General features: G+C 35.6%; 1 pseudogene; it reads right to left on the reverse strand.

Moving 5' to 3' along the window:
* Positions 1-2,722: 2,722 nt before the first annotated feature.
* LOC150019199 (phosphatidylethanolamine-binding protein 1 pseudogene) lies at positions 2,723-4,655 on the reverse strand (annotated as a pseudogene).
* Between the last annotated feature and the right edge of the window lie 18,071 nt (positions 4,656-22,726).

Raw genomic sequence — 22,726 nt, forward strand, 5'->3', positions numbered from 1 at the left:
AATATTTCTAGAAGTCAATTTGATATTATGCTTCCAAAGCCTTAGTATATTTCTAATATATTATGAATCTACAACTTATTTCTAGAAATTTATCCTATGTAACTAAAAAACCCACACATGTGTATACTTGTTGAGTGTTGTAATTAACAGTGAGAAACCAAAATAATATAAATCTCCATCCATAAGTTATACAATAAATTTATTATGTTACCAACAACACTACTTCTCCCTCTGGCTTTCCCCATTTCAATTAAAGAGAACTTGCTAAGATAAAAATTTAGGATTTTAGTTTCTTTGCCTTTTCTCCCCCTCCAATAGGGTCATTCCCCAAGTCCACTTCTTGATATCTCAGGCTGAGATCCTTTCTTTTGTAACATGGTTTAGGGAAACATTGTAATTTGGTAAAAGCACACTGAATTTAATGTGAAAGCACCTGAATTCACTGATTAGTAAATACTAGGAAGTGAGCAAACTAATTGACTGCTCTAAACTCTACTTTTTTCATGTGTAAAATATATTATATACATCCTACTAACTTCACAGAGTTTCTTTGATGCTAAAATAAGGTATAACTATGAAAGTGCTTTATATGCTTTTGTGTAATGTGTCTTCATGTACAATCACCTGTGGCTGTACTCACTGCAATAGAGAGGGACAGAGGCCAGCAGGACCTGAGTGTTTGCTACTACCCATTGCTTTTTGCTGGTGTTAAGGGTTGAGATTCATTCCACAATGGAGGAATTTTTCAGGGGAAAGGAGAGAAGATTAAATAAAGGAAATAAATAAAGATTATAACCCATAGCCTCATTTAAAATATTCAAATGGCTTTAGGTTCATAGCATCAGAAAAGTTAAAAGAAGGAGTATATACATCTGTATATGGGTGCACAAACATGAGAGTTAGACATTGGTTCAGAGAGGAGATGTGCAAAACACAGAGGCTAGACATAAGAGCTCATTTTCAGATGCTCAACTAATTATTTTTTAAAGGCTACAGGATCTTTTAAAATACCAGTTTGGACTTATTCCTTGAAAGTAGGTTGGGAGAGACTTTTCTTTAAGGAATAAAAATGGAATATTAAGCTCTGTCTTATAATATATTTATTTACTGTCTGAAATAGTTAAAATAATCACCTCCTTTTGATTTTAATACTTTATTATTGTTGTTAATATATTTGAATTTGAATATATTTGAACCATCATGAGATCTGTTCTTCAACAGCAATTGGAAGACATGTGACATTCTTCGTTTGTACTGATATATGCTATCTTGATAAATTTCCTTCGAGATTTTCTGAAATTTTTTAAAACAGAATTTCCAATACTTGTGAAACATCACATACTAGTGATAATTATCTATATTTTTCAGATTGGAAGGATGTAATCCACTGTAGTTGAGTATGTTATGAATTTTATTTAGCAAGAAAATCTATGTATTAAAAAATGAGACCAGATATACTGAATATATTGTCATATTTTTTCAACTAATTTTCCCCTAATTCTATATTTCTATATTCACTGAGCTTTCAGGAAATGGATAGTGCAAGCAAAACTACAGTACTTTTGAAACATAGTTGTCATTACAGCCTCACAACTTTGATTAATGTCATTGGCAGGAATGCCCTACAGGGGACTTTAGTTAAAAACAAACACACACACACACACACACACACACAAACAGTAAAATTTTGGATTGTCAAGAAGGGTTAGGTTGTAAGCTCTTAATCCTAGCTGGGCCTGGTAGCCAATTTAGAAATTGGTTGTCTCACATAATTAGATTTGTTGGGGTTCCCATATCAATATCATATCAGAACTCTGCTTTTTTTTTTTTGCTTTTTTCTTTTTTAGATAACATGTAATAGATTTATACTGCCTACCACGCAATTCCATTTTGATGAAATACTCTGATTGAAAGCATTGTTTGGCAATGTGCAAAAGCATTATAAAACACTGAATGTAGCCAATAGAATTCTTTTTTATTTCTATTATTAGTTGAATTGATAAAAAGTTCACAGGGAAAAGGGAATAAAATGTCTGCTCATAGCGCCATATATATATATATTTTGTTTATAGAATGTTTTTATTTTTATTCAACTATAAGCAAATGCAGAATTAACACAATATTTAGCAAGGCCAGAGTGATCAATTTAACAGGCAAAGACTCACCCCGTGCCTCAGCAGGGAAAGTGGCTCTCCCTGTTGTGCTTTCCAGTACTGCTCTTTGATAGCCAATCAGGATACTGCTCACCTAGTAACCAATCCCAGATGTGCCATATTGAGGTTTAGTGGACATGTCAGCCTCTGGTTGCCTGGAGAGAGACAGGGCTGTGAAAATATATCTCAGAATATGCTACCATGCACATTTCTGAATTTGGGCTCCCAAAGGCAGAGGCAATAACTCTTTTTTTCTTACTGCTCTTTATAGATTTTTTTGATGCTCTGCAATATTACTATAGACCTGTTCTTATCTATGTTTTTCTCCTTTAAATTCTGGGTTGCTATTTTTATATTAACAATCTGATGACTACATCATAATACCAAGATAGCCCCCAAAAAGGAATTCAAATTTGATCAAAATATGAACCAGGGTGTGTGACCCTGTAAAGTTATGAAGGATAGGCAGAAGGAAAAGTCACCCTACACCACTATCTGCTCTGGTCTTTCCAATGAGAATGGGAAAATGGAAGAGTACAAATCTACATGCCTTACTGAACTTGAGAATACTACTTGAGGCCTGAGGGGCATTTTCTGTCTCCTGGCTTTTCCCTCCTTCCCAGATGCTCATAGAGTTTGGGCATGTAGTCATCCCATTTCACCTCATAACACGTGCTAGCCACTGGGGACCTGAGCTTGTACTTTTTGCAGAAAGATGTCCCCAGATCAGTTGATAAGAATGGACTCATCACAGTTTAGCAACCTGTCCTGCTGGTAAACCAGCCAGACAATGTGGTGAAGGCTTGTGTCCTTGGGAGGCTCTGAGCCCACATAACTGGGGAAGACTGTGCTGTTGCTGATGTCATTGCTCTTCATGGTGCCATTCCCTATATTTTAGGTCCTTTCTGCTTGGAGTATCCAGGTCTGTCAAGACCAAGGTGTAGATCAAGACCATTCCATGCAATGCTGGTGGGCTGGTTCTTAACCTCGGTGAGCATCAGCATTTTGCAATTCGTGAACCTCTACCACAGTGTATTTGACCTACAGTGGGTGCTGCAGCCTTTCATCCAGTTCTGCAGGTTCAAGGGCCTGGACTACTGGCTGAGGTTCACTGGCCTTGTGGGACCGAATGAGAGGACAACTGGATGAGATGCAGAAGACCAGGTGCAGGTCAACGGCACTGACTCTGAACAGTTTGCAAACTCATAATGCCATATTTTGATTTCTATATTAGTTGTATTTTTAAAAAGTGAATACTTTGTACATTAATGTTATTTAAACATAAATAATTATATTGAATTTGGAGAGGAAGCAACATTACCATTCTTTGGTTAAAAAAAATTTCAGAGATTTTACAGGATATAAGTTCAGATTTACAAATGGTTTTTAAAAATTACTTTCTCTTAAAAGTTCTATTTGATTTATAAAATTAATGTGATTCTCCTCAGATTCAATCAGAGGTTTTCTCTTGTTCTTTAGCATTTACTTTTCTCATCATACTAATTACAACAGTAACAACATCTCTTCTGTGGCATTGTTGGATGGATTAAATGAATGTACATTAATTGCCTGAAACAGACTAGGTGCTCAGTACTTTAAAAATATGCCTATTTATCAGTAATCTTTTTCTATCGACATTGAACCAATTCTCCAATCATGACAAAGTACTCTTTTCACTACAAATCCACAATAATTTAAATTCTCAAAGTAGTCTTCATTAAGCAATGCTATCAAAGATTTCTAAGTAATATAAGTAAATTATAGATTATCCTTCTTTCCTTATGCTTGTTTATTCATGTTTTTTTCTTATTCTTTTCTTCCTTGCAAGAATAATAAAAGATTAGTTGAGCATGAGTATCTTTAAAAGCCTAACAGCCTTTCCCAGTTAGTACATTGCTCCTGCTTAAGTGTTCCCTGATGTCCTTCCTTGTTGTAGACATCATCAACTTGCCAGTAGGAAAGAGAGACTTGTCTTATTTTAAGGGGAAGGTAAGGCAAAATATAGTAAACTTGGACATATGCTATTCAGGCTGAATGTCATTACCCAGAAGAGAGATTGTTTTTCCTCAGTGTTTTATGTATTCTGAATATAGCTGCTCTTAAAAATCTAATCTTAGCTAATTTCCACTGGTTTGCTAAATTCCAGTCTCCACCAGTTTGTGTGGTAAGCAGTTTTACAACATGTGGGTTCTATGCCTTCTGTAATGCTTAGCTCATATGACTTTACCTTTAACGCTCTCATACCTTCTTTCTGTCTATTGACTTTCTTCTTGATTTTTGAGGTCCAAGATAAATCTGTCCCTCCTGAGGACATTTCTGCCTACCTAAGACCCAAAGGGTCTTTCCTTGGAACCCTTACGGCACTGAGACTCTACCATTTCTTTGCCATATATCATTTACTACTTGTATTGCTAGTGTTCTTCTTGTAGTTTGAATTAACCATATTTCACACCAAATAGGTTTTTTCCTGATTGTTCCTGTTACAGTGAGTGCTCCCACCATCTAAACAGGTGATCAAACACAAATTGGGTGTCATCTATGATTTTCCCATCTGCCTCTTTGATATGTAAACATGAAGTCCTGTGCCATGTCAATTTCTCTGTCCTCTACCACTTCCTGATATCTTAATGCAGGGTGTCATTGTCTCTTCCCTTACTACTATGGCTTTCTACAACTGGTCATATTCCAGCATTGTTCACATTTAATCTGTTCTCCCAGGGCATCCAGATGATATTTGCTAAAATGCAAATGTGACCTTTTCACTTTCCTACTTAAAACTTTTCAATGGTTCTGAAATGTTTTAAAAATAAAGTCTAAATGTCCTAGCATGGCATACAGAAAATTCTTTATTATATAGTCCATACATAGCTATCTAGCTTTGTATCTTGGAACTCTTGCCATTTTCTAACTAAGCTCCTGCATTGAGCACAGATGAACATCAAGATAAACAGATATTGCCTATATGTTGGTGAATGTGGAATGAGACTTTTCCTGTTGTCTTAATATTTCTGCTAAAGCCTCAAAGTTAAGGGAAGTGAATCATAGATAGTTATGTACAACTTCTAAAGAATGCTGCTAGACATTTCTCTAAGACTTTCTAAAATATAAGTGTGGGTTTGTGATTCTAATTTTTCATAACTCACCTTCAGCCTATACCAAAGAAAATTAGAAAATTAAAATGACAATTCATTGGAAAGTAGAATTACTAGTGGTAAATGGTACTGTGATATTTTCTATCCTCTCCATGGAGTCTAGGGAAGACCTAAAGGAACATGTTAAACTCAGTGATGGGAGAAAAATAATGTTTTTTGTTTGTGTCCCATCAAATGCACCTCATTCAACAAATAATTTACACACTTGATATACCTTGCTCTCTAATCTTCCCTTATTTACACATGACATTCCCTGCCTGGCTATGCCCCACATTACTTCTACTTATCTTTGCCTGATAAGTGAATTTCCTATATGCCATTCAGGGAACATAATTTCTTACACTTTTGCTATTGAATCAGTTTCCTTCCTATGAGCACCAGGACACTTTTCTTTCATGACAGTTTACTTGTTCTTTGTCCCTATCTAAACTGCAAGATATTCAGTCTTTCAGAGAATACTCTTCTCTATTTCTCCTGCATATTAAGTTCTTTCTATGTGAGAAGGCCTTTTTTTCTGAATACCTTTGAAGAGAATTCCTCTATTAACCATACGGACTGAGTTCACACCAGAACCTATTCCTGTTTTGGTTCTCCCAGTTTATTTGTCCTTGTCTGAATCACTTGGAAAAGAATAGCACCCAAGAGAGTTTAGTCACCCATGACATTTCAACTCCCACAAAATGATGTAGAGTAGATATGGTAAGTTTCTATACTAGTGTGAATTTATTCTATTGATTGTTTAATAGATAACTGTTCCCCTCATACACACACATGCACACACATGCATGCAACACCTCTGTACAAAAGTCAAACAGTATATGTCTACCCATAAGATGGTAAGCAAAATACTTGAGATTTTCATGCCCCAACGAGATTCACTGAAGACGGCTTTGGGAAACCAAGACTGTAGGCCACATGCCCATTTTTCATTATGATCCAAGGTGGCCATATCTTTATAGTGAGAAACACTGGAAGAAATCTATGTGTGTGCTGCCTCAGAGGCCTGCCCATTTTTTGTTGTTGTTGTTGCTGATTTTGTGGCACACTTGTTTGGAAATGAAGCTGTACTAATCTAGTAGAAATAGAAAAACTTGACTACTTTTGAAAGAGGTGGTTTTGGAAGGCTTTGTTTTTCTTTGTAGCTTAGAAAGTAGAATATAAATATCTAAATACCTCATATCAGAGAGATAAGATTTAATTATTATAAAGAGTCCAGCTATCCTATGGATTTGTTTGCATTGTTGGAGAACATATAATTTATACCACAAAATAATTTATTAATAAACTAACAACTTGCTATATGGTTAAGTTTTATTTTTTTAAATAGACTTTATTTTTTAGAGAAGTTTTAGGTTCAAAATAAAATCAGGGAGTAACTACAGAGTTCCCATATACTCTGGTAAACTTTATATGGTAAACTTTTAAGGTGAAATATTATTACCTGTTTCTGCCACAAAATTATAATGAAACTCCCTTTACTGTTTGAATTTAGTAGTCTTTAAGTTAACTTAATAATGACCATTGAGGATAGTCATTAACTTCTAAGATATAGAATGACTTCAATATAACAGTCTTCTCTTTCCCAATATGTATATTATTTGGTAACTCATCATGTTGCTTTTGGTTGATAAAAATGCACCAATAATTTACATGGAAATGGCTTCATTCAAATGTAATCTCTTTATCTATTTGATGAATATTTTTAAAGGAAAGTGATTTACCTATTTGTAAATTGTTATGCTTCAATTTAAATAATTGGGTATGCAGTGAATGGGAATATTATAATTATGGCCTGCAGAAGGCACCTGTTACCTGGGTCATTCTTGAAGTAGTAACTAGAATCTTAATACTTATTTATCTGTCTAAAGGCTAATGGAGAGACTAGCTCTGCTACCGTAAAATGTACTTATGCTCATGATTTTTCAGGAAATGTCCTAGAGGTTTCATTTATCACTAAGAAGTGTTAGTGCCAGTGCTCTTAGTGAGTCCTAAAGCTTCCCTGGAGAGCTTGAAAACTTCCATTCCACTATTTCATCATGTGTGACTTTCTTTAGAGAACATTTAAAAAAAATTTAATAAAGTAGTGACTTGTATTTTTTATATTTTTCCCCTCAAAGTTTATAATTCTCTTGAGTGTTATATTGTGTTTATATGACTGAAGGGAGGAATATACAAAAAGATTATTTTAAAAAACATTCTGCCTGATTATTTTTTGTGCTCACATTTCCCTTTAGGCTATTATATTACATTTTCTGGAATATATATATATATATATATATATATATATATATATATATATATAAATTGAAAACTTTTATTTCTTTCTTTACCCTTTCTAAAATATTGATAAAGATTCTTCTCATGCCCCTTAAACATTATCTTCTTAGGAGAAAGAAAGCTGGCATAAAATGTCACATAAACTTTTTCTTAATTGAATATTTGCCTGGAGTAAAGATTACTTCACGAAGTCTAAGAATTTTGCTAAACGTGGCACATGCTTTGTATCCCTTCTTTCAACAATTAATTCATCAGCTGTGTATTGAAGAATGAGTATGCCAGGCACTATTCTAGGCACTAATAAGATAAGTGAGGCATAGGTAGTAGAGGCCTGAGGTGCTTACAGTGTAATAGGGGAGATGAATTTACAATTCAACTATTACAGTCCTGTGGGGATGAAGGCTCTGATAAAAGCATGCTCAGTGAGAACATAAATCAGATGAAAGCAAGAAGAGTTTTGAAATGGTTCCAGAAGTAGGTACAGTTCAGTTGAGCCTTGAAAAGGTAGGTAAGGATTAGCTTGAAAATAAACGGAAAAGGCATTTGAGTGGAGAGAAGTCTGAAACAGCATATATGCTTAAATCATTATAAATCCATCAGTGTGGCACCAAGGGGAATTAGTATGTGGAGGGGTGATTAAAAAAGTTATAATAGGTAGATGCCTGGTCATGAAGAGCTGTGTGTATAAGGTGAAGAATTTTGAAATCTCATGTGAAAATAATAAGGATATACAAAAGGATTTTAAGCAGTGGAGACAAATGATATTTACATTTTAGGAACATTATTCTGGCAAAAAATAGGAGGAGCAGTGGAAGTGGGCGAGCCTGAGAATAGGTCATCTAATTATGATGCTACTGCAATATCCAGGGGAAAAGAGAAGAGGACACTAAAGCAGCAATGGTGGGAGTAGAGAAGGGACAGATTAAAGGGATACTAAAGTGATCTCTGGATCAACACGTTTGTGTTGCTAGTCCACAAGATAGAAAAATGAAGAAAAAAGAACAGGTTTTTTGGGGGGACATGATGTTTTATTTAATACACATTTATAATGGCATATCCACAGTGGAAAAATTTATCTGAAACTGAATATATGTTTCTGAAGCCAGTAGAAGGTTCTGAACTAAAGATATGCATTTGGGAGCCATCAATGTATATGTGGATACTGAAACCTTAGCTTCAACAAGGAAACAAGACTTTTGGGAAGTCTTGACAATTATGAGGCCAGTGGGAGGTGATTTCATGTAAGATATTGGAAACAGATGGACCTTATCATATTATCTTGTACATCCACATTATCTTTGTACATTTATCTCATAAGGGATAAGTTCTCAGTAGAGCTTTGAGGAAAAAAAATAGGGTGAGGAGAAGGGAAGGTGGAAGAAAGAAAGGTTGGGTGCCAACTGGTATCTTTAGAATGGAATACCCTGTGAAGCTATGGCACCAAAGGGAACATATGGTACCATACTAGATTCTTTTGCTATACAGCAGTCCCTCTCTATATCGCGGTTCACTTATCGCGGCCTCACTCTATCGCAGGATTTTAAAAAATATTATATTTAATTATTTATCACGGATTTTTCACCATATCGAGGGATTTTGCAGTACTCTCTACATATGTTGTTAAAGTTATGTAGGTTTAAGAGTGTAGGATATGTTTAAGAACATAAGTAGTGTTTATAAAAGTGTGGAAAAGGTTAATAAGGGACTGGGAAAGGTTAATAAGGGACTGGGAATGGCTTATAAGTGTGTGGGAAGGGTTTATAAAGCCTTAAAATATATATAAATACTAAAATAAATGTAAGGTTCCTACTTCACAGATTTTTATCTTTTGCAGGGGTGGGGGAGGGTCTAGAATATAATACCTGTGATAAGTGAGGGAATACTGTAAACCTTGGGATCAAATCAAATCTGATTTACTTTAGGACTGTCCAAAGTTATTTCAAATGATCTCCATTATATACTTTGAAAATATTTTTTTTTCAGTTTCTATAGAGGTTTATTTCAGGGTGCTCTTTAAGCCTATGCTAGGGCAGACCAACTTTTTTGGGCTACACGTGAAAAGGTATGGGCACTCAGGCCTTTAGGAATCACATTAGATTTTCAGAGTTATCTGCCTATATTAGCTCTATTTGGCACAAAGTTGTAAGGCTGTTATTGACCAGGAATTGAACCTGACCCTAAATAAGGAAAAGGACAGTACGACATTAGTGCCATAATAGTCACATTTACCCTACCAGGCCTCTGTAGTGATTCATCAAGGGCTTTGAATGTTAGAGAGAATACATGGGAGAATCCAAATTCAAAACCTGTCTGAATGTTTACTTAAGGATCTTATACTTTCTACTTCAGTATATAACACTTGAACCTAGTGGACAAGAGAACCCATCTTCTTGAAAGAACAGAAGTATAAATTTATGAGTTTAGCAATACTTATGCCTCTTCTCAGTCCTTTCTAATTGCATAGATGCCCTCAGATCTCAACCAAAACTCATACTCTGCTAATACACCCCTTTTATGACTCTTCTCTGTGTTCTTAAATATGTGGTCTGTCTGTAATGATTATTTTCCTTGTGTGTTTCTAATATGTTTTATTGTTTTTTTATATTATTGTGGTTATATTACAGTTGTCCTAATTTTTTGCCATTGCTCTTCCCTGCCCTGCCCACCTCCCCACTCCCACAGTCAATCCCCACCCTGTTGTTGTCCATGTCCAAGGGTCCTTTATACTTGTTCTTTGACTAGACCCTTCCCCTTCTTTCCCCCATCATCCCCCTCCCCACTCCTTTGGTCTGTCATTGTCAGTTTGTTCCTTGTTTCCATGTCTATATCATTACTTTTGTACAGATGGGGAATTCTTATCATGTTTATAAATTAAGCCTTATTGGATATAAACTAAAATCCTTCAAAATACTGTGTATATCCAGCTATTGCCTTTACTTGCTAGTTTTTTTCTGGGTTGTTGTTAATGTCTGCAAGTAAACATTAAAAACTCTCCAACTCTTTCTTTTAGCAAAGTTATGAGAAGGAATGATTAGCCATGCACTGCTAAGATGGGTTGTCTTAGTAAAAAAAAAGGAGCTAATTAAAATAGCGGTCATATCCTTAGACAATTGAGAGGAGACATGCAAGAGGTGGAAATGGTTCAGTGAAAACAAAAGCTCAAGGCTAGTAATTGGAAAATGGCATTTACTTTTGCTTCTGAATTTAATCCCATCAGATAGTCTTCTGTGTAAAACTGTGTAGTAAGCTTTCAGCAATGAACTTCATGCTTTCTCACTGGGTTAGGCTTACCTTCTTTTTCATGATCAGCAGATGGAATGTTCAATTTATGGTAGAGCTAATATTACAGAAAAAATTGTCCAAAGACTAGATTACTCCCTTGAGCCCTATAAAAAAGCAATGATGAATGGCCAGGAAGCACACACATCTCAAGTTCTTTGGAACAAGGTTTACTGATAGAAACTCATAAGGATAAGAACAGTAGCTGGACTGAGCATCCTTGTTCCCCTTGCACTTGGAAGCAGCAAACACATCTAGCAGCACCAAATATCAGACTGCAGGAGGGAGAGCCTGTTTGAGTTTATCATAAACTGTCTGCTTTAGGAAAACCAGCTCTTGCCCTGGCATAATCAGGGGCACCATAAAGAATCACACAGAGAAATTTGCCCCTGGCCCTGTTTTTCCATCTCAGTAATAGGTTGGAAGACCACCAGGTTTCCCTAGGCCTACTCAGGGTCTGGTACCTCAGCCTGTTGGTGACAGTTCTATGCTTTGATGATTTCTTGGGCATGATCCACCAACTCAGAATTCTATAGGTATTGACTGTAAAGCTTGACTCCAGCTGTTTCCTTGATGTTCTACGACTTCCTCTCTGACTGATCAGCCTGTGTCAATGCCTTAGACAAATTAACACTCCCCTCTTATGTTACTTCCTACAGTCTTTATAAGTACCCAAGGAACTGTACAGATCAAGAGGAAGAAATCCTTGGAACATCACAGCTCTTGCATGTTGTAATGAGAGTCACAATGGGACTGCATTACAACACGAGAACCTTGATTTTCAAAGAAATTTCATGTTGGTTTAAAAATGCTTCTTTAATAAAGTGTTTGTATTTTTCACTTTGTAGTGCTAGCTCCTCAAGAGTCTTAGCTCTTGGCAAATCTATTTGCTAAGAAATTTAAAATTTATATAACTAACTGCTTATGGATGCTTATTAAGTGCTATGCATTTAAAAAGAAGATGGAGATGAGAAATAACTAGTAAACTCAAGGTAACATACCTAATAAGTGGTCAAGTTAGGGTACAAGACCAGGTAGGTATATATGGATCAAAGTTTACTAAAACCATGAGTTGTGAAAGAAAATTTGAAGCCTCACACCTAGATTTATACCAATTTTCAGGGGTCTTATAATGGAATAGCTTTTTTACTACCTCTCTATTCCCAGAACATATTCTCTTTTGTTGACCCACATGTGAAATTTACATTTCTTTGAATTTTACCCCAAACACCACCATAAAATATTGATTAATAAATAGAATTTACTGAGGAATTCATGGAGGAGTCAGATAAGGATTTTCTGTGACACAATTAACTTTACTTGTGAACATGGGAATTACCATTAAAAAAACCCACCCTGTGAAAAACTTCAAACCATCCGAGTCTTTCTTGCCATATTGGCTTCTCCTTTTTTGTATTCCCTTCTAAACTCTCTGCAAACTCTCTTTCAGGAGTAAGCAAGCAAGCAAGCAAGAAAAGCAACTACTCAAAAAGCAAATTTCTTCTTTCTTTAAAAAAATTTAAGCAAAACATCTCCTTTTTATTCTGAAGCTCTGGTGTCAGTCAAAGCCAAGGCCCTCAGTATCTTAACATCTAGCCAAAGTAATTATGCTTGTATCCACCTCCCTTTTCCTCTCCCCCTAAAAGCAGTCACACTATAAGATTATAAGATGAATACAGACTTTCTAGTTTCATGATTAGTAGATGTAATAATGCTCATTTCACCACAGAATTTGAGTTCTGACACCCTACCTCAAGCTTCCTTGCATAGCTATCTGCATTGCTATGCCCAATCTCAAAGCCTTCCAGGTTGAAAAGTTCATGAAGGGAAAGAGGAAAACAGAGGGAAGGGGCAGGGAGGAAATGTGGAATGGATGCAGAAGAGGTCTGTCTTTTTAACTTCATATTTCTGGGAACCTACTTTGCCTGTAGACTTCCGAAATGCAAGTTGAAAATTCCTTCTCATTAAAAAGGTTGGTCCTCATTCACTACCTTTGAACTCCTTAGCTCCACATGCTTTCCTTTTGGTTTGACTCAGATAATGACTTTGAAAAATGAAAAAAGCAAAGATATGTGGAGGGGAAGAGAATTTGGTGATAAAGAAGTATTGAGTGCTTTCTTTAAGCATCTTAAAGGTGTAAAATTGATTAGAAAAGACTAGTTTTCTCAAAACTTTTTTGAAAGCAGAGGAGAAAGAGTTGAAACATCTAGCATTCATATGTTACCATTTTTTTCCTGAAAATGTAATTTTTTAAGTACTAGAATAAAAGTTCAGATTATTAATCTATAAAATAAAAGCATTATTTTGTAGGGTTGTAGGGTCCCTTTTTCACTCATTACCAATTATGGACCATAATCTAAAGCTGTAACTGTCTCGATAATTTCAGTGGTAGTTGTAAAATTATCCATGTTCATTCTTCACATTCAATTTAATTGTCAGTTTATAAGTAGATAAATTTCAGTTTGATTGGTCTGTGTCCTTTAGAGGGCTTATTAGTGGATATGTTAAAAATCTTTCTGAAAGCCTTGTTTCAAACCCTATTCTTCAGCATAATTAGGTAGTAAGGAATTTGCAGTTCATCAAATGTTTTAAATAATTGTTACCAAATGTAAAACTTCAATGATTGATTTTCCAAGAAATATAGTGAATTATTTAAAAACTAAATTACAGCTAATGTGATGTCTACAATAATAAATCAAGTGCTTACTGCTTACTATGCTATCTATGGTAGATTCTTAACTGCATATAAAATGTACTAGACACACCCCTTGCCTGCAGAAGGCTCACAGCCTGAGGTAAATACACTGTTTATCTCATTGTTTATGTCATTTGTATGTATACTGGTACATACACAAAGATCTTCTAAGAGTACTGAGGACTAAGGAGTTCATTTAGCCTGAATAATTTTTGGAGGGTGATGATGCTGACCTGGGAAGATAAGTAGAATTTGGTTGGTAGAGAGAACAGAACAAGCATAGTACGGATAATGGTGCAGTGTGGAGGTGCAAAAGGGGAGTACGCTTAGAAAATGGCTAGTCAACCAGTGTGGTTGTTCTGGGGCTGGTGGGGGGAGGTAAGACATAGAAGCTAAACTAAGGCCCAGTTGTAAGGTATCGGATCGTATCGGCAGCCGTCCGTCTCGAGAGACGATGGTGTAGCTTCTTAAGAGTCTATCTGCACCGCCGAGAATGGCTGTGCAGTCCGACTCGGGAGTGACACGGTATCTGCCTCCTCCCGTGTTGAATCGACATCTTGCGATGATGCTGGAGTGTCCTCTCCAGTGGAGCTGAAGCTACAGAGCCTGGGCAGGGTGATATGGAGGGTCTGCTGTTGCCCATGCAGCAGACCCCCCCTCTCTTCGCAGCTGAAGGGTCCAAGGGAAAGACGGAGTCAATACAGCTTGGCTTCAGGTGCGCCGCAGGAGTTGCCGGTGTTGACTACAACGTCAAACCGCCTTAGGGACTCCAGCTCCGGATTTTCTGTCGGGGTTTACTCCCTTAGCCTTTCCCCTGAAGAGGTATGCCGCAAGGCAGTGGAGGTTTTTTGGAGTCAGAGTTTTCCTTCTCTGATGTGCCCTGACTGGAAGATCGAACCAGCGACACTTAGCTCGCAGGCCGACGCTCAATCCACTGAGCCAAACCAGCCAGGGGCAAGTTGTAAGGTATAGAAGCTTTAAATACAGTTCTAAATAGTCAGCACTTTCCATGTCTCTGATTCTATTTTGCTTGTTTGTTTTGTTCATTAGGTTCCACTTATAGGTGAGGTCATATTGTATTTGTCTTTCACTGCCTGGCTTATCTCACTTAGGATAATAAGAAACAAATTGACAGTGACCAGAGGGGAAGGGGGAGGGGGATAATGGGGAAAAAAGAGGATGGGTCTAGTCAAGGAACAAGTGTAAAGGACCCATGGTCATGGAAAACAGGGTGAGGATTGACTGTGGGAGTAGGGGATGGCAGGGGAGGAAAATTGGTACAACCATAATTGAACAACAATAAAATAAAATAAAATAAAATAAAATAAAATAAAATAAAATAGAATAAAATAAAATAATAAAATAGTTGGCACTTTATTGTGGAAGCCACTATTTTACTGAATATAGGTGTTTGGCAAACTTTGACATTTTCCCCCAAAGGTCTATCAGCAAACAAGTTTTGAGAATTTTATATATGTGTGTGTATATATATATATATATATATATACATCTTAAATGTTCAGAAAAATCCCACAGTAAGAACTTATTTTATTATGTTTAACATAGTTTTTCCCAAACCTACTTAACCATGAAACTTTACTTTTGGAATCTTAATTAATATGTTGATAGACACCTGTGGTTCATGGAACACAGTTTGGGAAAAACTTCAGCCATTGCTGTAAACAATGTAAACAATGAATTAGCATTAAAAAAATGTTTTAAGCCCTGGCAGAGCAGCTCAGTTGGTTAGAGCATCAACTGGATGTGCCAGGGTTGTGGGTTTATCTGATCCTGGTCAGAAAAGATATAAGAATCAATCAATGAATGCATAAATAAGTGGAACAACAAATTGAGTTCTCTTTCTCTTTCCAAAAACCAATCAATAATTTTATTTTTCTTTTTTTAAATTGTTCTATTACAGTTGTCCCAATTTTCCCCATTTGCTCTCCCCCATCCCCCCATGGTCAATCCCCACCATGTTGACCATGTCTATGGTTTATTTATACATGTTCCTTGACTAGATCCTTCCCCTTCTTTCCCACCTTATTCCATTCCCCCCCACCCCCCATCCTCTGGGTGCTGTCCTTATGTACCTTGTTTTCATGCCTCTGGTTCTATTTTGCTTGTTTGTTTTGTTCATTGAAATAAATAAAAATTTCAAAAAGTGTTTTAATTAGAGCAATGGCCTGATCAGATCCATATTTTAGGGAGGGATAAAATATAATCTTCCTTTGATTCAAGATATAGCACATTGAGGCTACTATTATTAACAAAAAATTATCAATGTTTTGGATGTATTTAGAAGCGTGGATTGATAAGTCTTTCTGGTTAATAGTATAAATGATAAAATATACAGTATTCCAATATATGGGGCTTCTCTGGAGTAATTCACCCTATTTATAACACACTTAAATGCTTGGCCATCACCCCAAATTGGCATTTAAGAAAAGTTAACAGTCAGATTCTCCGACAAATTCATTAACCATAGACAAGGGAACTTTAGAATTTGCTTAAAGAAATACAAATGTATCCCATTGTCCTTGAGAGAGGAGACAGTATAGAATAAGGAGGATACTTTGGTGCTTTTTAAACAGATGTTCCTTTCTGTGCAGGCCACTGTCTTTTTTGCTGAATTGTGTTGAGGTGTCTGTTTTCCTTAAATCTTACATTAGTAATATATATGGTTTAATTCTGGTCAAGGTGAGGACCTTTCTTAAAATCTCATTAGAAGCCTATATAAATCTTGTTTTTAAAATTACCCTTTATAAAAAGGTAGGTCAGTATATTAGAATGTCCTTCATCTAATGTAGGCCAATATTGAGTCTATATTCCAGTAAACTAAGTGAACTGGTAGAAAAATTTCTCTCTCAAGCTATAACATTGACTACAAAATTATTTATTCAGGATTGCATATCAATAACTTTTTTTCCTTCAAACTCTGACATTTTTAAGCACTTGATTTCAGGCAACGAGACTTGATATGTGCAGTAACACTTGCCACTGAATGCCATGAACTATTGTTATTTCATTTTTTTTTACCAGTAGTGACATTATTACTACCTTTAAATCTAATTAGCCCATAGGTTCGATTCCACATTTCTACCTTTTGAAGTTCTGTTTTTTGGTATTAAATATAAAAGCTCAACTCTATGGCCCAAATTTGAAGCATTTTAGGATAAGGAACTTGAGGCTTCTACAGTTGTTGGAAGAGAAGAGGAGCAGTCAGGGCAGCTGCCATTGGCAATCTTAGCATAAAGCATGGAAGTGATTACATCTCAACATCTTATCAAGTACCTGCTTTGAATCTCACAGCATGTGGCTGAACCTGCCTTTTAAGAATAGTTTCTCCTTTCTCTAAGTCTCAGTGAGTGACAGGGTCTAACTGGGAAAAATAAAGGGAAGAGGATTCTGGGAAATATAGTATCCAGTTTTCCCTCTGCAATCAAAGAAAATTAAAAAAGGGGAAGGTGGTGATGCTGAGTTGGCCATAAGTAATTCAGCACAAGACATGAAGTGTTGGCTTATACTGGGAGATTCTGAGGCTGAGAAGATGCACTGGAGTCAACAGGGTTTGAAAGCAAGCATAAAGATTTGGGGGATTGTTATGGTTTAAAGACATGGCTGCATGTTGAAGTTCAAGCCAGAACAAGTATGGTAATTCTTGGTTATGCAGGCCCTCCATGATTTATTCTAGAGCTATCTTTCCATTCTGAGCTCTATGACCTACCTTAAACACCCTGTGTTCAAGACCTTTTGTTGCTCCAAATGTTAAGCCTGATGTCATTTTGTCTAGGAAGCTTCCCCTCATCTCTTCATTTGTCAGCCTCCACTTTATTTTTTAGTTCTCAACTCAGAATATTTTCCCCCAGAGTGATACTTTTATACTATCTTAACTCAAGTGTTTCTGTAACCTATCACAGCTCCTATTTCCTTCTGAACCTCTAGTACAATGAAAAATTGCTTTATTTAAATTATTTCTTTAAATGAGTCTGTTTTTAAATTTAAGAAACAAAAAAGTCCTTAAGAAGAAATTTATTAGTAGTTAGCAGGTTAGCAGGCTAGTAGGAGAGCCATTTGAATCATGTGACTCTCTAATATCTAGCAAACTATAACATTTTTAAATTAAATTTTATTAAAACAAATTTATTAAATTTTTCATATTACCATTTTGTCCCCTGATAAACCCCTCTCCCCTACACTCACCACACTGTTGTCCATGTCCAAGAGTCCTTTCTCCTCCTTGCTCAAACTGTCTTCCTCCTTAGCTGTCAGCCTGCTGCTCTCCATCTATGAGTCTGTCTCTATTTTGCTTGTTAGTTCAGTTTGCTCATTAGATTCCACATATGAATCATATAGTATTTGTCTTTCTCTGACTGGCTTATTTTACCTAGCATAATGTTTTCCAGGTCTGTCCGTACTGTTGCAAAGAGTAAAATTTTCTTGTTTTTTTATGGCCAAATAGTATTCCATTGTGTAAATGTCCCATAGTTGTTTTATCCACTCATTAACTGATGGACACTTGCCCTGCTTCCATATCTTGGTGATTGTAAATAATACTGCAATGAACTTTAGGGATGCTTATGTTCTTTCAAATTAGTGTTTTGGGTGCCTTTGGATATATTCCCAGAAGTGGAAAGCTGGGTCAAAACGCAGGTCCATTTTTAATTTTTTGAGGTATCTCCATACTACTTTCCACAGTGGCTGCACCAGTCTGCATTCTCACCAAGGTGTAAAAGGGTTCCCCTTTCTCTACATCCTCACCAGCTCTAGTTTGTTGATTTCTTGGTGATAACCATTCTGACAGGTGTGAGATGGCATCTCATTGTGGTTTTAATTTGCATTTCTCTAAAGATTAATGATGTTGAGCATCTTTTCATATGTCTGTTGACTATCTGTATGTCCTCGTTGGAGAAATGTCTATTCAGGTCCTTTGCCCATTTTTTAATTGGGTAGTTTGTTTTTTTTGGTGTTGTTTTATAAGTTCTTTATAATTTTTTGATATTACTACTTATCAGATGTATCAACAAATGTGTTCTCCCATTCAGTGGGGTGTCTTTTTATTTTGTTGATGATTTCCTTTGCTGTGAAAAAAAAATCTTTTAGTTTGAAAGAGTCCCATTTGTTTATTTTTTCTTTAGTTTACCTTGCCTGGGGAGATATATCATATAAAATATTGCTATGAGCAAAGTCTGAGGTTTTGCTGCCTATATTTTCTTCTATGATTTTTATGGTTTCAGGTCTAACATTTAAGTCTTTAATTCATTTTGAATTTATTCTTGTGTGTGGCGTGAGAAGGTGGTCTAAATTCATTTTTCTGAATATATCTGTCCAATTTTTCTAACATGATTTATTGAATAAACTATTTTCAGTCCATTGTACTTTCTTCCTTCCTCTGTCAAACATTAATTGACTATAAAGGTGTGAGTTTATTTCTGAGCTCTCTATCTTGTTCCATTGATCTATGTGTCTGTTTTTATGCAAGTATCATTCTGTTCTGATTACTATAACTTATCGTATAGTTTGATATAAGGTAGACTGATAACTCCAACTTCGTTTTTCTTTCTCAGGATCACTGTTGCTGTACATGGTCTTTTGTGATTCCATATAAATATTTGAAATATTTGTTTTAATTCTGTGAAATATGTCATTGAACTCTTACTAGGAATTGTATTGAAACGATAGATTGCTCTGGGTAGTATGAACATTTTAATGATGTTAATTCTTCTATTCATGAACATAGTATGTGCTTCCACTTATTTGTATCTTCTTCAATTTCTTTCTTCAGTGTCTTATAATTTTCCAAATACAGGTCTTTTACATCTTTGGTTAGGTTTATCCTTAGGTATTTTATTATTTTTGAAGCCATTATGAATGGGATTGTTTTTCTTAATTTCCATTTCTATTTATTCATTATTGGCAAATAAAAATGCAGTTGATTTCTGGATATTAATTTTGTTTCTTTCTGCTTTACTGAATTCATTTATCAGTTCATATAGCTTCTTGGTGGAATCTTTGGGGTTCTTTAGGTACAGTATCATGTCATCTGCAAATAAAGACAGTTTTAGTTCTTCCGTGCTAATTTAGATGCCTTTTATTTCTTCTTGTCTGATTGCTGTGGCTAGGACTTCCAGTACTATGTTGAATAAGACAGGTGAAAATGAATATCTCTCTCTTGTTCCCAGTCTTAAGGAGAATTCTTGAAGTTTTTGTGTATGATGCTGGCATTGGGTTTGTCATATATGGCCTTAATTATGTTTAGGTGTGTTCCCTTTAGTCCCACTTTGCTAAGAGTTTTTATCATATGGGTGCTGGATTTTATCATATGCTTTTTATGCATCTATTGATATGATCATGTGGTTTTTATCCTTCATTTTGTTTATGTGGTGAATCACATTGATTTGTGAATGTTGTAGCAACCTTGCATTCCTGGAATAAATCCCTCTTGATCATGGCATATGATTTTTTTGATGGATTGCTCGATTGTTTGCTAATATTTTGTTGAAGATTTTAGCATCTATGTTTATCAGGGATATTGGCCTATAATTTTCTTTCTTTGTAGTGTCTTCATCTGGTTTTGGAATTAGGATAATGCTGGCCTTGTAAAATGAGTTTGGGACCCTTCCCTCCTCTTTACTTTTTTGAAATAGTTTGAGAAAGAGGTGCTAGTTCTTCTTAGTATGTTTGGTAAAGTTCACCTGTGAAGTCATCTGGTCCAGGGCTTTTGTTTTTGGGAGTTTTTTTTATTACTGCTTCAATTTCACTATGTGTATTCTGTCCATTCAGATTCTTTGATTCTTCCTGATTTATTTTTGGAAGATTGTATGTTTTTAGGAATTTATCTATTTCATCCAGGTTGTCCAGTTTTTTGACATATAGTTGTTCATAATGTTTTCTTACAAGCCTTTATATTTCTGTGGTGCCAGTCATTATTTCTCCTCTTTCATTTCTATTTTTATTTTTTGGGTCCAGTCTCTTTTTTTCCTTTATCAGGCTGGTTAAAAGTTTGTCAATCTTCTTTATGTTTTCAAAGAACAAGCTCTTGGATTTATTGATTTTTTATATCTATTTTTTAAAACTCTAATTTGTTTATTTCTGCTCTGATCTTTATTATTCCTTCCATCTACTCACTTGCGGCTTTGTTTGTTGTTCTTTTTCAAGTTCTTTTAAGTGTAAAGTTAGATTGTTTATTTGAGCTTTTCCTTGTTTTTTGAGATAGGCCTCTAATGCTATAAATTTCCATTTGGGCTTGCTTTCCTGGGCCTCACGGGTTTTGGATTGGTGTGTCCTCATTTTCATTTGTTTTAAGGTATCTTTTGATTTCTTCCGTGATTTTGTTGCTGACCCATTCATTGTTTAGTAACATGTTGTTTAGCTTTCACGTCTTTGTGTGTTTTTCAGTGTTCTTCTTGTGCTTGATTTCTACTTTTACAGCATTATGGTCAGAGAAGATGCTTAATACTATTTCAATCTTTTAAAATTTATTGAGACTTGTTTTGTGTACAAACATGTGGTCTGTCCTAGAAAATGTTCCACATATGCTTGAAAAGTATGCATATTTTGTTGCTTTGGGTTGAAATATTCTGAAGATATCAATTAAGTCTTTTTGACCTTGTGTGTCATTTAAGACTGGTGTTACCTTGTTGATTTTCTGTCTGGAAGATCTACCCATTGAAGTCAATGGGGTGTCAAAATCCCCTACTTCACTGTATTTCTGCTGATCTCTTCCTTTATGTCCATCAAGATTTGCCTCACACATAGAGGTGCTACTATGTCAGGTGTGTAAATGTTTACTAGAGTTATATTCTCTTGTTGGATTGTTCCCTTTATTATTCTGTAGTGTCCTTCTTTTACTATTACTCTACCCTTGATTTTAAAGTCTATTTTATTGGATCTAAGTACTGTTACCCCAGCTTTTTTCTTTTTCATTAGCATGAAGTATCTTTTTTCACCCCTTTACTTTTAGTCTGTGTGTACCTTTAAATCTGAGATGGGTCTTTTGGAGGCAACATACATATGAGTCATGTTTTCTTATCCATTCAGCTACCCTGTGTCTTTTGGTTGGAGCATGTAAGCCACTTATTTTAGCTGATTATTGATAAAAAGGTTTTTAGTGCTATTTTATTGTTAGACTATTTTCCTCTGTTTTATTTCTTTCAACTTTTTTCTTATTCTTCTAAAAACAAGCCCTTTAACATTTGTTGCAGTACTAGTTTGGTGTTAATAAACTCCTTTAGTTTTTTCTTGCCTGGGAAGCTCCTTATTTTTCCTTTGATTTTAAATGACAGCCTTGCTGGGTAAAGTAGCTTTGGTTGTAGGGTCTTACTTTTCAGAACCTTGAATATATTTCATGCCACTCCCTTCTGGCCTGAAATGTTTCTGTTGAGAAATCAGATGACAGTCCAATTGATGTTTCCTTGTATGTAACCACCTGTTTCTCTCTTGTGGCTTTTAGGATTCTCACCTGTGTTTAAGCATTGCCATTTTTTATTATGATATTCTTATTGTAGGCCTCTTTGAGTCTAATTTGTTTGGGACTCTCTGAGCTTCCTGGAGTTGTGTGCCTTTTTTCTTCTCTAGATTAAGGAAGTTTTCAGTCATTATTTCTTTAAATAAGTTCTCGATCCCTTGCTCACTCTCTTCTCCTGGTATACTCATGATGCAGATGTTGTTATGCTTCACGTTATCCAAAATGTTTCTAAAGCTCTCCTTATTTTATAAGATTCTTTTTTCTTTTTGTGCCTCTGCCTGGGTGTTTTTTTCTACTCTGTCTTCTAAATCACTGATTAAATCCTCTGCTTCATCTAACCTACTGTTTATTCCTTCCAGTGTATTATTTATTTCAGATATTGCAGTTTATTTCTGACTGGCCCTTTTTAATGGTTTCTGTCTTTTTTACTGCTGTTGAGTATCCTTTTAATCATTGTTCTAAATTCTCTATCTGATTAATTGTTTGGATTTCATCTAGTTCTTCTAGAGAATTCTCTTATTTTTTCTTTTGGGGGTGTTTCTTTGTCTTCCCATTTTTGCTGCTTCTTTGTATTTTTCTATGTATTAGATCTGTAAAGACTGTGGTGTAGGTCTTTGTCAGATGCTGCTTGTGACTGCCCTGGGAAACTGGAACTATCAGTGATCCACAATGTGTGGTTCCCTCTTCTGGGCCTGTTTGTGTG

This window comes from Furipterus horrens, unplaced genomic scaffold (assembly GCF_987537825.1).
Source record: "Furipterus horrens unplaced genomic scaffold, mFurHor1.1.pri manual_scaffold_2, whole genome shotgun sequence".
Lineage (NCBI taxonomy): Eukaryota > Metazoa > Chordata > Mammalia > Chiroptera > Furipteridae > Furipterus > Furipterus horrens.